The sequence below is a fragment of the Rhinopithecus bieti genome, unplaced genomic scaffold (genome assembly GCF_001698545.2).
Source record: "Rhinopithecus bieti isolate Rb0 unplaced genomic scaffold, ASM169854v2 scaffold_12088, whole genome shotgun sequence".
Taxonomy (NCBI): domain Eukaryota; kingdom Metazoa; phylum Chordata; class Mammalia; order Primates; family Cercopithecidae; genus Rhinopithecus; species Rhinopithecus bieti.
In genome coordinates this window covers 3,476,706-3,491,284 of record NW_016807975.1, presented here as the reverse complement: position 1 = coordinate 3,491,284, position 14,579 = coordinate 3,476,706, and the positions used below count along the sequence as shown (strand labels likewise).

At 39.5% G+C, this 14,579-nt stretch overlaps 1 protein-coding gene across 1 annotated transcript in view; it reads left to right on the top strand.

Moving 5' to 3' along the window:
* Positions 1–14,579, top strand: part of PLPPR1 (phospholipid phosphatase related 1) — a 147,110-nt gene that overhangs the window by 116,938 nt on the left and 15,593 nt on the right. The gene's annotated exons all lie outside the window — the stretch shown is intronic.

Below are 14,579 nucleotides of genomic sequence, written 5' to 3'. Positions count from 1 at the left end.
GAGGAAACAGCATTGAAAGGTTAGGGGGATTGCTGGGTTTAGAAAAAAAAAAAAAAAAACACTTGCTTCATGCTTTCCCTCTTTTGTTTTTTATGACTCTAGGATCCACCCAGTTACTCAAGTAAAAAACCTGAGAGACACCTTACGCCATCCGGGAACTTGTTAGAAATTCTTAGGCCTCATTCTATACCTGCTAAATCAGAAAATGTGGGGATTAAGTCTGATTATTTGTGTTTTCACAAGTCATCCAGGTGACTGTGATGCATAGAAAGTTTGAGAACCACTGGTTTAGGTGATTAAAAGTTCTTGTCTCCCTAAATCTTGTTTTGCAGTATCATTGCATTCACCCCAGCCCCACAAAGCTACCATCTGTTAACCATTTTGTAGCTATTGACCTTTTGAAGCAAAAGTATGAGAAAGTTAATTCTCTGCTTAAAACCTTTCAATAGATTTCTAGTGTTCTTAACATAGCCTACAGAGCCCTTCACAATCTGAGGTCCTCGCATGTCTCCAGCCTCATCCAGAGCCACTCCCTCGTGAGACCCTCTCCCATCATGCTAAACAGCTTCACATGCCCTCCAAAGGAAAGTGTGATGCCTTGCCTCAGTACCTGTACATGTGCTGCTCCTTTAGCCTAGAATATTCTATTGCCACCCTTTCACTTTAGAAGCTGGCCAAACCCTACTCATCTTCAGAGTGCTGTTTAGACATTACCTGTTTACCAATCCCATCAACTAGTTGCCTTGTCTTCTAGGCCTCCACTGAGCCTTGCACCTACATCTGTTATAGGCATTTCTCATATTACTATAGTTACTTAAATCTGTTACTCCTATTAATTTGTGATCCCTTGGAAAGCAGAAGTTGTATCTTTTGCATTCCGTATCAACAGCATACTTCAAAGTACCTGGCACCTAGGTTGCCAAAAAATGATTTTTGAGAGGTGATATGGTTTGGTTTTGTGTCCTCACCCAAATCTCATCTTGAATTGTACTCCCATAATTCCCACATGTTGTGAGAGGGACCTGGTAGGAGATAACTTGAATCATGGGGGTGGTTTCCCCCATACTGTTCTCATGGTAGTGAATAAGTGTCAAAACATCTGATGGTTTTATCAGGGGTTTCTGCTTTTGCGTCTTCCTCATTTTCTCTCTTTGCCCACTGCCATCTATGTAAGATGTGACTTGCTCCTCCTTGCCTTCTGCCATGATTGCGAGGCTTCCCCAGCCACATGAACTGTAAGTTCTTCATTAAACCTCTTTCCTTTGTAAATTGCCCAGCCTTGGGTATGTCTTTATTAGGGTGAATGAAAAGCAAATATAAACTTTGCTAAATCACAGATTTGCCTAGAACTAGTTTCATAAATGCTGATTCTTAAGTATTCATTTGCTTTGTTTAATCAACTTTATTACCACTTTCAGCTTAGTCCTAGGAAATTAAAGTGCATAAATAAGGTAATTTCTAAGAGAAAGAGAAGTCTGTTCTGACTTTTCATGTAGGAAGGGTGAAGGAATGGGTCTATTTATCTTGAGAAGGGTAACTTCCTCGGAGTATATGTGAATTTTTTTCACAAGAAAGGGTACTACTTAGAATAAAGACTGTTTAAATGAAAATGTTTTCTTTGGAAAAAATTAGAGTAAAATAAGGGAGTAATCAAAATATACTAGAAAAACTTATTTTGAAGAGCTTAGTCTTTTTTCTAGCCCCAAAGCTACCAAAATACATACTATGCAATTGACATTGGAAAATGACAACGGTTTCAGCTAACCATTCTAACGAACCTGAAATGGCATGACTTTTCTCTTGCAGTTTATGTAATTATTCCACAATCCACTACAAATAGTATTTTCCAAAAAATATCAACTTCACATTGCAAAAAAAGGCCAATGAATTAATTTTTAAGAAAACAAGGCTTTATGCTGTAAAAGATGAAAAAACTTGGGATTCTAATACAATTCTGGTAAAAGTAAATTGATATTTAACCCTTTCTGCATTGCAATTTGACAGTGTATTTCAATAACCTTACAAATAATGGTCTTTTAACCCTAATGAAACAATCGGAAATGTAGATTAATTTTTGTGGACTAAAATTATTTCATAAGTTAGATATCTCTAATTTTTGAAAAGAAATAATGCTGCCATTTTAAGTTGCAACCTCAGAAAATGGTATTAAGAAGTTTTCATGTAGAATATTCATGATATGTGAAGTCAAAACACTATGAATCCATAATTGTTTTTAAATAAAAAGAATACAACATTATGTAAGTGTATATGTGTATTTGTGTGTGTGTTATCCATAGCAAAGAGACTGAAGGGAAATACACTAAAAATTAGCTGTTGTCACTTCTGAATTGTAGGATAATGAACAAATTGGGCAAATAATTTTTGGCTTTCTAATGTTCTGTAATTTTAATTTTTTATCATGAATATGTGTACTTTTAGAAATCAGAAAAAGAACTAAAGATAATTTTTTTAAAGAGTGAGGGCAAAATAAAGACCATCCAGAAGGATGGCCAAGTTCTCTAACATAGTCTGCAGTGTGGATAGAAGAGCAAAAATGTCAACTTGCTTCTCTAATTCTTTGTCTCTGTGTGGCATGGATTTGAAGGTTAGGCTTCTGCTTCACCCCACAGATCCAAATTAAGTTTTAAATGAGACAATGGCAAGAATAGTGAAGTCAAAGAGAAAACATTCAAATTCAACCATCTCCTCCTTTAGCAAATGCTAATGGTGTTGACTTTGACAGAGAGTATTAAATTCCTTTGATTCACAAATCCAACAATAAATTTTTTCCCCAAGGTTCTCATTTTAAGAAGGCTGCCTGTCCTCCCAGGTTTTAAGCATAAAACATGATAGCTAAACTTCTCTATCCACTCCTTCTAAACCATTGTATAATTTCTCAAGTTATATTTATATAATGTGGGAAGGGAGGACAGGAACTGGCTAAGCTAACAGATTTTACCTATACTTTATAAAAACAAATGTAATCAAATTAGTAACATGTATGAAGACTCCTCTCTCACATTTTTTTCCTCTTCATTTCTTTATACCATTTCCTTTGCTACTACATTACATTGCATAGTAACAGCAATACAGATTTATGTTCTCGAGTTAAACGTCCACATTTCTTTTTCAGTGGCAATGACTAAATAAGGAAGTTACATTTTCCAAAAAAAAAAAGAAGTTCAGTTCAATTCTGTTCACAAATATACTTGTGTAAATATTTTTGTAAATATCAATTATTAAATAGTAAATGTTTAATATTGAAAAGTAATGAATAGGCAGCATTAGAATTTGAAGAGGGTTTTTGGTTTGTTTACCATATAGAAGGAAAACTAAATTAACTTTCCCTTCCTGAATAGCTGCTTTGAGTTAATTAAAAAACTGATCCAAATATGCCAACATTTGACTATTCGCACCTAAAATAGCTTGTCATCCAGAGCTATTCATTATAGTCTTTTCATTTGGGGCCACACAGTTGATCCATTATTACTTCTAATAAAAATTTAATTAAATACCAACCAAGTCTTCTGCCATTCAGGTCAGGTCTGAGGATTAGGTAGCACTGGACAGACTAAAAAGTGCCATGGTAAACAGCTAATTCATGTAATGCTAATTAATTTCCATAAATCAAGTGTAGTCTAAGTGAAAGCATGAATATTTTAAATGCAGTTTCAAAGGTCATGGCGTTTTATGGTTGTAAGAATTGATACCCTGGGACAAGCTTAATGTCAGCCTTTTTGAGAACTAGAAAGTCCTCGATTTTGAAAGTCATTTAAATGTACTGTATCAGAAAAAAGACTTGATTTGATTTGATTAGTCTATTTCTGTTTGCATTCAGTATTTATAGTTAAAATACAGCTGGGAGCGCTGGTCATGTTCTTTCAACCTTCAATGAAATACTCATTGAGCACCTATGAGATGTTAGGTACAGATTAAGATGTTGAGAATATATGAGTGAACCAAATGCAAATGTGCCCTCATTCAGTTTATAGTCTGATAGGATAAGCCAGACACTAAACAAAATAAATTATAGTGTTAGAAGATAAGTAGTACAGAGAAAAATAACTAGCGAAAAGAAATAGGGAGTTTGTGGTGGCAGATATGTAACTTTAAATGGAAAGGGGAGGCTGTCATACCATGAGAATTGTTGAGTTGGCAGTGAATCCATAGCAGGACAGACCAATCAAGACAGAGATGATCCCAGGGAACCACATGCCCAGGGAACCAGGCCAGCTCCATGTGCTGAACAAGGAAGTTCAAGCTGCCCAGGTAGTCTCAAGATAAGTGACAGTGTCCAGGCACCCAACTTCCTTTCTGAGCCATGAGTCTAGACCATAAAAGAAAAATGTCAAGAGCAAGGCAGGACATGGGCCTATAAGTAGATGGAGATAATTTCTAGAACTCAGCAACAGGAACCATAGTTGAAGCTCGGATACACAGGTCAAGAGGAAAGAGCCAGGAAGAATGTTAAGGGAAGAAAATGGAACTCCTGTTTCTGGACCACATAAGCAGCAAAGCCACTAGACTTAGAGACTAAGATGTTTGCTACTTCCTACTGGGGATCAGGATTGGGCTTGTGAGTGGGATTCAAGGACGCAGGGGAAGAAGGATGCTGAAGCTGGTACCATGACTGGCCTAGAAGGTGTAGCCAGGGAGCAACCTTTGCTTGGGTCTCAAGAAATTGTGATGAGGTTGCTTTTGCTTCCTCTGCTCAGTGCAGGGACTGAATCTATTCCCCTTTGAATGTCATCCTTGGTGAGCCAGAATATTACAGATCTGAACAAAACTCCTACCCTAGAACTCCATAGATTACCCTAATCATCAAGAGGAAAGTTATTGAGTCATATGAGACTCTAGTGATTCTTTTTTGAGGGTCCTCCTTAGCGTTAGTGTTTAGAGGCTGGACTCCAGTAAAGGACTGAGCAGAAAACTGCTTTCTCTAGCACTTTGCAGGTTAGACAATGCAAATTCATGACACTACAGTGAACTCAATTGCTGTAAAACAGTGTTTCTTACCCTCTGCACTATTGACATTCTCTGCCAGATAATTCTTTGTGTAGAAGTAGAATACTGACTTGTGTGCATTGTATTAATATGATGTTTACTAGTACCTCTGACCTCTATTCACCAAATGCCAATAGCACTCACTCCTCCACTAGTGGGAATCAATCAAAAATGTCTCCAAACATTACAAAAGTTCCCTGGTGTGGGGTCACCCTCAGCTGACAACTACTTTTATAAAGGTTTTTAAGTATATTTCAAAACTTTTAAGAAGTATAATATCTTGCATAACAAAAATATTCATATAATAAAATTAGGCACTAACTGATGACTCAACAGTTAGTAAAGAGTAGTTTCAAAGCTTTCTACAATAATTTTTTTAAAGTAGTGTGTATTTTGGAAGCAACTTATTTTTATTTTCTGAGACAGGGTCTTACTCTGTCACCCAGGCTAGAGTGCAGTAGCATGATCACAGCTCATTGCAGCCTTGACCTCCCAGACTCAAGCAATCCTCCCACCTCAGCCTCCCGAGTAGACGGGAGCACAGGCACACACTGCCTTGCCCAGCTAATTTTAAATTATTATTTGTGTAGACAGGGTCTCCCTATGTTGCTGAGGTTGTGTCAAACTCCTGGGCTTAAGGGATCCTCCAGCCTCAGCCTTCCAGGGTATTAATATTATAGGTGTGAGCAGAAACAATTTAAGTTATTACATTAGGACATAATGAAAGTGTTTAGGAAATGCATCAAGCGGAGGGCAACAGCACCAGATCTCAGTGTCTGTAAATCACACACAGGGCTGGCAGCTGCCCATGGGGGTTTGATGCTGATCTTGTGGTAGGAATGGAAGTAGATTCAGATCATCAGCTTCAGCTTTAGAAACATAAACATGGAATCACAAAAGCCAAATTTGAAGCCCTCTAAAAATCCAGGCCTTGATATTCCTGTATTTCAATATCTCTTGGTAGCTACATTTTTTCCTCCACATTTAGTTTGTATCCAGGGCATGTTTTCTAGACTTACTTGCATCCACATGTTCCATTCCACTTGAAAGTTACCATGGCCTCTGGCAAACTTTTGTTTTCCTCTCTGTTAAGCAGCATTTGGAATTATACTGCCTAGAGAGACCAAGAAGATATTTAGAGGCTAGGTGGCGGGAGAGAAGGCTTATATTTGTGAGATAAAGCACTGGGGAATTGTCCTGTCAAAGGAGTAAAGAGGACATTCTTGAGATAAAATCCTGTTAAGAAGTCGAGTAATTTTATGCTTTGAAGAAGTAAAAATGTATTTGTTCGTTCTTTTTGTTTATAGAAATATTTAGTGGGCTTTCTAGTTGATTACTCATCATCTTTATTAAGTAATTATCCTTCATCTTCACTTATCGTGAGTAATTACAATGACAAATACAGGGTGTTTTTTTTTTTTTTTAAACCACCAGCTTATTGCATTGTAAAAGGTGCTTTATTAATGCAAAGGATGAATAACTGAGTCAAATGTTTGTTTCAGGTTGTTACAACTGTAGGTTTCTTATCTCTTTCCTGCATTTAAAAAATAATTTTATAATCAATTTATAACCCCTTCCCTTAGTTACATCTGCTTCTCTCAGTCATAACAGCAATATCAATAAAGGGCTCACAATTTACAAAGTGTTTTTACAACTGTTTTTTATGATTTCAATAATCGCCCTGTGATATAAGGACTACTTATGGTTCATTTTAACAGATAAAGTAACTAGGTTCAGATTAATTGACTTAAATAAAATCTATTCTTATGATTTCAACCATCCAATCAAGACAAGCAGGCTGCTGTCAGCCTTTGGTGTTTGTGCAGTATCTATAGGAGAAAGAGACCACAGCATTGCCCTGTAAACACCTGAAATTTACCATCCAAGGAACTGATGTATTTGATTTTGTCAAACTTATTTTTGAAGCACAATATATAAGGCATATGGATCAATTTGCACCAACTGTGTTTGTGTCATGCTAGAAAAAAAGTCAGATTCGTTGCTAAAGTGATGAGAAAGTGCCTTATTCAAATGACATATCATACATATTCAATCATCTTTTTGGAGAATTGACTACAAAATTGAAGAACTCTTACTCTGTTGTGGCAAGTGCAATACATTTCACAAGAGATATGCTATAAAGTCCTTGCCTCTTCTCAATGCTGTGTGTGTGCGTGTGTGTGTGCTCCCAAGCATAAGCTAAAATATCTTCATGGTCGGATGCTTATCCATATGTATGTTAATACATGTATAAATAAGCTGAGAGATTTATGATTAAGAGTATAGACTCGGGAGCCTTACGTTTGGTTTCTAACCCAAGCTCCTCTACTTACTAGCTGTGTGACCTTGGTCAAGTTAATTGACTTCTCTGTATCTCAATTTCCTCATCTGTAAAATGTAAAGATAATAGCATCTACCTCAAAGACATGGTGAGCATTAGGTGATCTAATATTGCAAAGCACTTAGAACAATACCTTGTATGTACTAAGCACAGCATATTAGCTATTGTTGTTATTATTATTACCTGGTATCCATGGCAGTCATAGTTAAAGATCTCATCAGGTCAGTACACCTTTATAAGGAAATGGGGTGAACATGGTAACCTCAGATAAATTATCTTTACAGGAAACTTCCAGTTTGAATAAAGCATGTTAATGAGAAAGCATTTTACCACTTTTCCTTTTCCGAAAGAAACTGTGGTTTCCTGAAGGAATAGTCTTCAATAGTTGAATTGGGGTACCTTGGCAAAAATGCAACTAGATTAAGATTTTCTACTGGGGATCCTGATGTGGAAAAGAAAAAGCAGAAGTGAACTGTATGTGTTTCTTTAATCTTGTGTTCCATTTCCAATGGTGTTTTGATGAAAGATGTGATCTAGACTAAGAGCTGGTGGTTGCATCAGAATGTGGTTGGGGAAACAGTGTAAGAATTCCCTAGGTATTCCTCTTACAGTGTCGAAATGGCACTGGTAGACCCCTGCCATTTGCTTGTACTTGTCTGTGTGGGATAAGATTTTTCATCATTTTTTTCTACCAAAACAGAGGCTAGAAGCTGATGGGAGGCCATGTTTTCTCATTTTGTGGACATCATGGTAAAAAAGCTACCACAAAGAGATGCACAAAGCTGGTTAGATTTTGAAAAAGAGAAAATGTTCAAATATCCTCAACATTACACAACATGCTACTACTTTCACTATCTTTCATGACATCATTTTACCATAGAGAAACAAAAGAACAGACCTCTTTTAACAGTTTTTTGTTTTGTTTTTTTGTTTTTGGCTTTTGAGACAGTCTTGCTCCATTGCCCAGGCTAGAGTGCAGTTGCACAATCTTGGCTCACTGCAACCTCCACCTCCCAAGTTCAAGTGATTCTCCTGCCTCAGCCTCCTGAGTAGCTGGGATTACAGGTGCCTAGCACCACTGGCTAATTTTGTATTTTAGTAAAATGGGGTTTCACCATGTTGGCCAGGCTGGTCTCGAACTCCTGGCCTTAAGTGATCTACCCACCTCTGCCTCCCAAAGTGCTGGGATTACAGGGACAAGCCACTGTGACCACAGGTTTTGTTTTTGTTTTTGTTTTTTGGTGGTGGTGTTGTTTGAGAAAGAGTTTTACTCTTTTTGCCCAGGCTGGAGTGCAGTGGCACTATCTCAGCTCACTGCAACCTCTGCCTCACAGCTTCAAGCGATTCTCCTGTCTCAGCCCCCTGAGTAGCTGGGATTACAGGCATGTGTCACCACACCCGGCTAATTTAGTATTTTTAGTAGAGACTGGGTTTCACCCTATTGGTCAGGCTGGTCTTGAACTCCTGAGCTCAGGTGACTCACCTGCCTCGGCCTCCCAAAGTGCTGGGATTACAGGCATGAGCCACCGTGCCTGGCCAACAATTTTTGATAAGAGATTGACAATGCATGTTAAGGAAAGTAGGGAGGGGTGGCACAAGCTGCAATTCAGACTAAGCAACTGCCCACAGAGTAGCTTTTCAACATAGGTGTAGAGTATTGTTGGCAACTTAATCCAGATAAATTGTTTTGTGTCTTTTCACTATTCTTTTTTAAAGTTCCATGTGTTAGTTTCCCCACATGAAAATATATAGGAGTTTTTATGTGCCCACGTGTTAATGCTGAAACTGACAACCATTGTAATTTCTCAGAATCAGAAATAGGGACATTTCTAAGATATGCATGTCTCAATAAAACTACCCATCAGTACACTTCCCAAGTTCATCATGACTTCAGTTTCCTGTGCTTCACAAACATCCCCAATAAAAAGTATTTGTTGTGTATGACATAGATCTCTATACTCTAAGGTTTTTTTTTTTTTTTTTTTATTCTCACTGCATTAGAATAGAGAATGCTTTCATTTGTGAATTAGGATTTACAGTTTTCCAATTCATGAGACACTTATGAAGTCCCAGTTTTTAATGATCACTTATGTTCTAGTTGTCTAGCACTATGCCCGACTTTGTGAATTTTATAAAAAGGAGATATGATCCCTGTAACTTACATGCTAAATGGTTTGCTGTCAACTCTGTGTTCTCTGAAATCAGGGATGTAAGGCACCAACATGAATTAGAAAATATGGACAAATTTCTATACTCTTTTATCTTCTTCTGTTACTTTCTAAAGTTCCTTCAGCAGTTCATTCATTGATCCCGCAATTATCTGTTAAATGTTTACTATGTGCCAAGTTTGATGCTAGGTGCTGGGAATACAATGATGAGCAAAAACAAATGTGTTCCTGGCTGTATGTAAAGCCTGCATATTCAACAATTCTAATGTGACAGATGGAAATTATTGAATAATCTATGCAAGTGTAAAGTTCCTACTGAAACAAGAAATATGAAAGAAGAGAATAATGGTACCATACTAGTCCAAACAGGAGATTTTTCCAAGGTCCCATGTGATCTGTGATTATTTCTTCCTATTTACTCTTAAATGGGGCTAGACCTATGCACGCTCTGTTCATCGACAGAAGTGTGACTTGCTCTTGGCCAACTTTTCAGAGCTACATCTTGAAAGCAGACGTACGCAGACCGAAGTCCAATCCCTAGTTAGCAGGCTTCCTACTAGAGCTCCTCAGCTCCAAGGAACTAGTATCTGCTGTCCTCACCGTGTGGCTCATTGGTGCTCTATAGAGCACAAAGCTGCTATAGCCAGCAGCAGCCATGCTCTCCAGAAGACGTGAATCTGGTCCTCTCAGAATGCGAAATGCCAGTGCCTGTGCCCCTGCCGCCTCCTGCCGAGTTCTTGTCCAGGAGTGTCTCTCTAAATACAGTTAGAAAAAAATAGATAGGAGAGGAGAGTCTTAGGCAAATTCAGAGCGAACTCATCCAGTGGGGAGACAGAAGCCTTGTTTTCTGGGGAATCTAAATCCTGGATCTCAGAGTCAGGGGCCCGATAGTACGAGAGATAGAAAACCTTTCCCCAGGTTTTCTCCTGCAGTCTCTGTAGTCACTGTCTTCTGAAGAGAAGCTTGAGTTTTCCATGAGGTAACAGTGTGTGTGTGTGTGTGTGTGTGTGTGTGTGTGTGACGAGAGAGATATTAAACATACTCCATATGAAGGTTATCGACAGTGGACTCCTTTCACTCATCCTCCCTTCAGTTTGGCGTCAGTTGTTGGCAAAGTTTCCATCTTTTTTCACTGTCGTCATGTATGATTTTAGTGGACAATTGAGAGATGATCCATCAGAGGCTGTCAGCAAAGTGCCTTTTTGACTGGAGAATTACACATTTATCATTTAGTATACAACATTTGGCCTTCAGTTTTGAGGATCTACCCAAGGTCCCAGACTTCCGGGACTTAAAAGGAACATGGTCCTTCCTTTGCTCACCCCACCAGCCCCTGCTAATTGTTACTCTGTTCCATGCATCTAGACTTCCTAATGAAGGTCTGCTGTGTGGACAGCACTGAGCAGTCTGGTTCTGTACTTTTCCCAGTTCTGAAGGGATCCTGGAATGAGCCCTATTATTGTTTGCCAGTAGGCCAATTATTGGTGGTTTTGAAGATCCCCATCATGCATGTTTCCTGGTTCTGTCACTGTTTTTACTACATTCTTGCTGGAGTCAAGGGCTGGAGTCCTGCGCTGAGTCCACAGCAGGAATAGGGTCACAGAATTTCACTCCATGTCCTAAACCACTAGGGATCAAAGATCCTAACTTGTCCAAAGACATCCTATATGAGATCAGATGGGGTCCAGGTAAAACCCTGAGAAAAAAAGTGAGAGACTTGAACACTTTCATCATTCTCTTTCTTCATCCTTTGTTTAGCCCAGTGTGCATCCGTTACGTTCTTTTAGGCCACAAAGAGCTCAGGTTTTCTTAGACAATCCATGTTACTGGGACCTGATCATGGCCATCAGCAGCAGACCCCAAGTTTTTTGTCCTTCTTCCAAGCCTCTTAACTAATTTGACCCTTCCTTGGCCATTGCTAATGCAGTTACCCTGTGCTGTGGTGCCAAGCTGGATGTGAAAGTTCTCTAAGAGGTTTGTAGGATGCCCAGTCTGACTCCAGCAGGAATACAATGCCCTTTGTCCACATTTCCAAAAACCCTTCTGGAGATTTACATTTCCCAGACCCTAAGGCTTGACACCAGCCTGAGGCAGGGAGCCTGAAAGTACCTCTTTACTCCTGTAATCAGACCAGGCAGGACTCCAGCTCCTCCTGTGAGGCCCACATCTGCTTCCTCCCCTACTCTGCAGCTGATTTCAGAAACTTCCTAAGACTGTCTTGCCCTCCGGGTTATAGCTCTTGATCTTCCAAACCAAGCATATTCAGAATTCTGAACACAGCCACAGCAATCACAACAAGCACATAGCTCTGGCAAATCAAAAGTGCTTTACTTTTGGACTTTTGTGTCTGTTGTAAATTGGAAAATCCATTCAAAAATATAATTGGCTTCTCTGAAGGAAGAAATATCACAGATGGAGCAGAGCCTTAAGATAAATAGAACCATCTGAGGGGTTGCTGGGTTATGGAAATGAAAAATATCTATTAGAAAATATGATCTCACCTGAAGAATTTTAGACGCCAAACCAAGATACAGAGACATTTTTAAAACATCTTCAAATCATGCCTTGCAATACTGGAGACTAAGTGGTGTTTCATCTGACTCTAAGGGCAAGAGTAGCTGTTTTTAGCTTCTGAGGCTTGTAAAAATACACACAAGGAGCTCAGGGTTAAGTAACAGAAAGATGGCCTGAGTTCCTTTAGAAAAGCCCTCTATGATCTGACATGGTCTGTGAGTCACCAGTGCAGGTTTCCGCCATGCTTTGTTGCTGTGGCCTGCACGGGGCAGATAGGCTTCCCAGGCTGATGCGGTACCTTCTAAAGCTGGATCAAATGCACCAGAATCAAGTGTTTGGACAGCAGATGCTCCTGAAGCCAGCAGAAGAAACAGACACAATCCACAGAAGGCAAAGAGAAGAAGAGAAAGCCACTTTCAGCCTTGGCATACAGGACAGTGGCGTGGAGAGCTGGCCATCATACAATCACTGTGACCACAGAGCTGGCACTGACCCAAGGAACCTAGAAATCCTCTGCCACAGAAAGAATAAAACCCACCCTAATTGGAAACTCTTCTGACAAAATGCCAAAGGGAGATCCTGCCACTTTTCCTTTTTCAGATCATAAATTACCCTAGTTTCCTGGAAAAGTTATGTCTGGACAGACTTATTGCCCCTTGAAAGTCCCAGAAACCTGGTCTTTGAGAATCTTGCTTGAAGATGTAGAAAATCTCCACCCATTTAGACTTCCAGCACCTGCGGGTGAAAACTGCCTTCGATGATCAATGAATGCCTGCTCTCAGAGGTCAGACCCAATGAGTATGAGCCAGCAGAAGCTATTAAAAGAGCTAGTTCTCATTATGATAAAGCACATACTGGCAAAGCCACAAAAAGAAAGATTATAGCAATCAATACAGATAAAAATGAAAACCAGATGAAGGTTTCAGCCAAACTAGTCTTTGCTTCTGCTATAATAGATTAATTTTTGGGTGAAGTCAGCACAATTTGCAGATTCAGAACATTGAATATGGGAGTCAAAATTGGGTAGACATTTAGTTGAAACTATAGCAGACCCTTGACATTTAGAAAGGTTAATGCTGCGTCTCACACTTGTCAACTTCTACCTTCAATTGCATTTAAGACATCTTCATCTCTTCAACCCACTTATAGCTCTACACAGCCTTTCTCAGTGCATAGATGTAATATACAGCCCTTGAAATAAGTCACAAAGCTTTCTAGAAGGAAACCTCTGTATGTTCAAGCTTGTTGGGGCTAATCTTATGGAATTTACCAAAGAACAGATAAAATCCAAGAAGTATAGCCTACTCACAGGGTTTTCAGACCAACAGCAAAATCAGAATGCACCCTTCCCCACCCAAAGATGGTCATGTCCCTGGAAACTGTTACCTTACATGGCAAAAAGGAATGCAGGTGTGGTTAAAGTTGTGATAGGGAGACTATCCTGGATTATCCAGATATAATCACAAGGGTCCTTATAAGAGACAGGCAGGAGGGTCAGAGTCAGAGGAGATATGACAGTGAAGACAGAAGTTGGAATGATGTGAAGTCCTGGAAAGAGGCCATAAGATAAGGAATGAAGGCAACTTCTAGAACATACGGAAAAGGAAAGGTGTGGATTATACCCTGAGCACTCAGAAAGAACACAGCCCTGCCAATGCTTTGAGTTAAGCTTAGTGGAACCTGTTGTAGGCTTCTGAATTCCAGAATACAGAAGTCTGAAGGGGATACATTTGTGCTGTAAGCCCCTCAGTTTGTGGTAATTTGTTGTAGCAGCAATAGGAAACTAATGGTCAACATTTTTTTTTTTTTTTTTTGAGACGGAGTCTTGCTCTGTGCCCCAGGCTGGAGTGCAGTGGCGCGATCTCGCTCACTGCAAGCTCCGCTCCCTGGGTTCACGCCATTCTCCTACCTCAGCCTCCCGAGTAGCTGGGACTACAGGCACCCGCCACCACGCCCAGCTAATTTTCTTGTATTTTTAGTAGAGACGGGGTTTCACCGTGTTAGCCAGGATGGTCTCGATCTCCTGACCTCGTGATCCGCCCGCCTCGGCCTCCCAAAGTGCTGGGATTACAGGCTTGAGCCACCGCGCCCGGCCAACAACATTTTTTTATAACACTTTTCCTTTATTCTGATTTTCTGTTTCCAACATCAAATGAAACTCCAATTCAAAGTTTCTAGAATAATTTTTTAAAAGACAATTCCATAAGATCCTCCTTTACTGTCACCTGCCATGATGTTGTAACTGCTCCCAAGATGATTTGCATTTCCAGGTAGAATCAGGGAGAATGTATTCTGTATAGAAGGAGAGAGAACTGATGTTGATTAATTACATAGACACCATAGCAGGTATTTTGCACACATATTATTCCATTTTCCCCAAACTACCCCCTTCTCCATTTTGCAGCTAAGGTAACCAAGGTTCAAAGAAGATAAATTACTTATACTGTGAACCAGTCACCAGTGATGAGACCGGAACCCGGGTCTATATGACTCCAAAATTCAAATTCTTTTCGTTAGACTGTGCTTTTTCTAAACGACTGATACAAAACCAT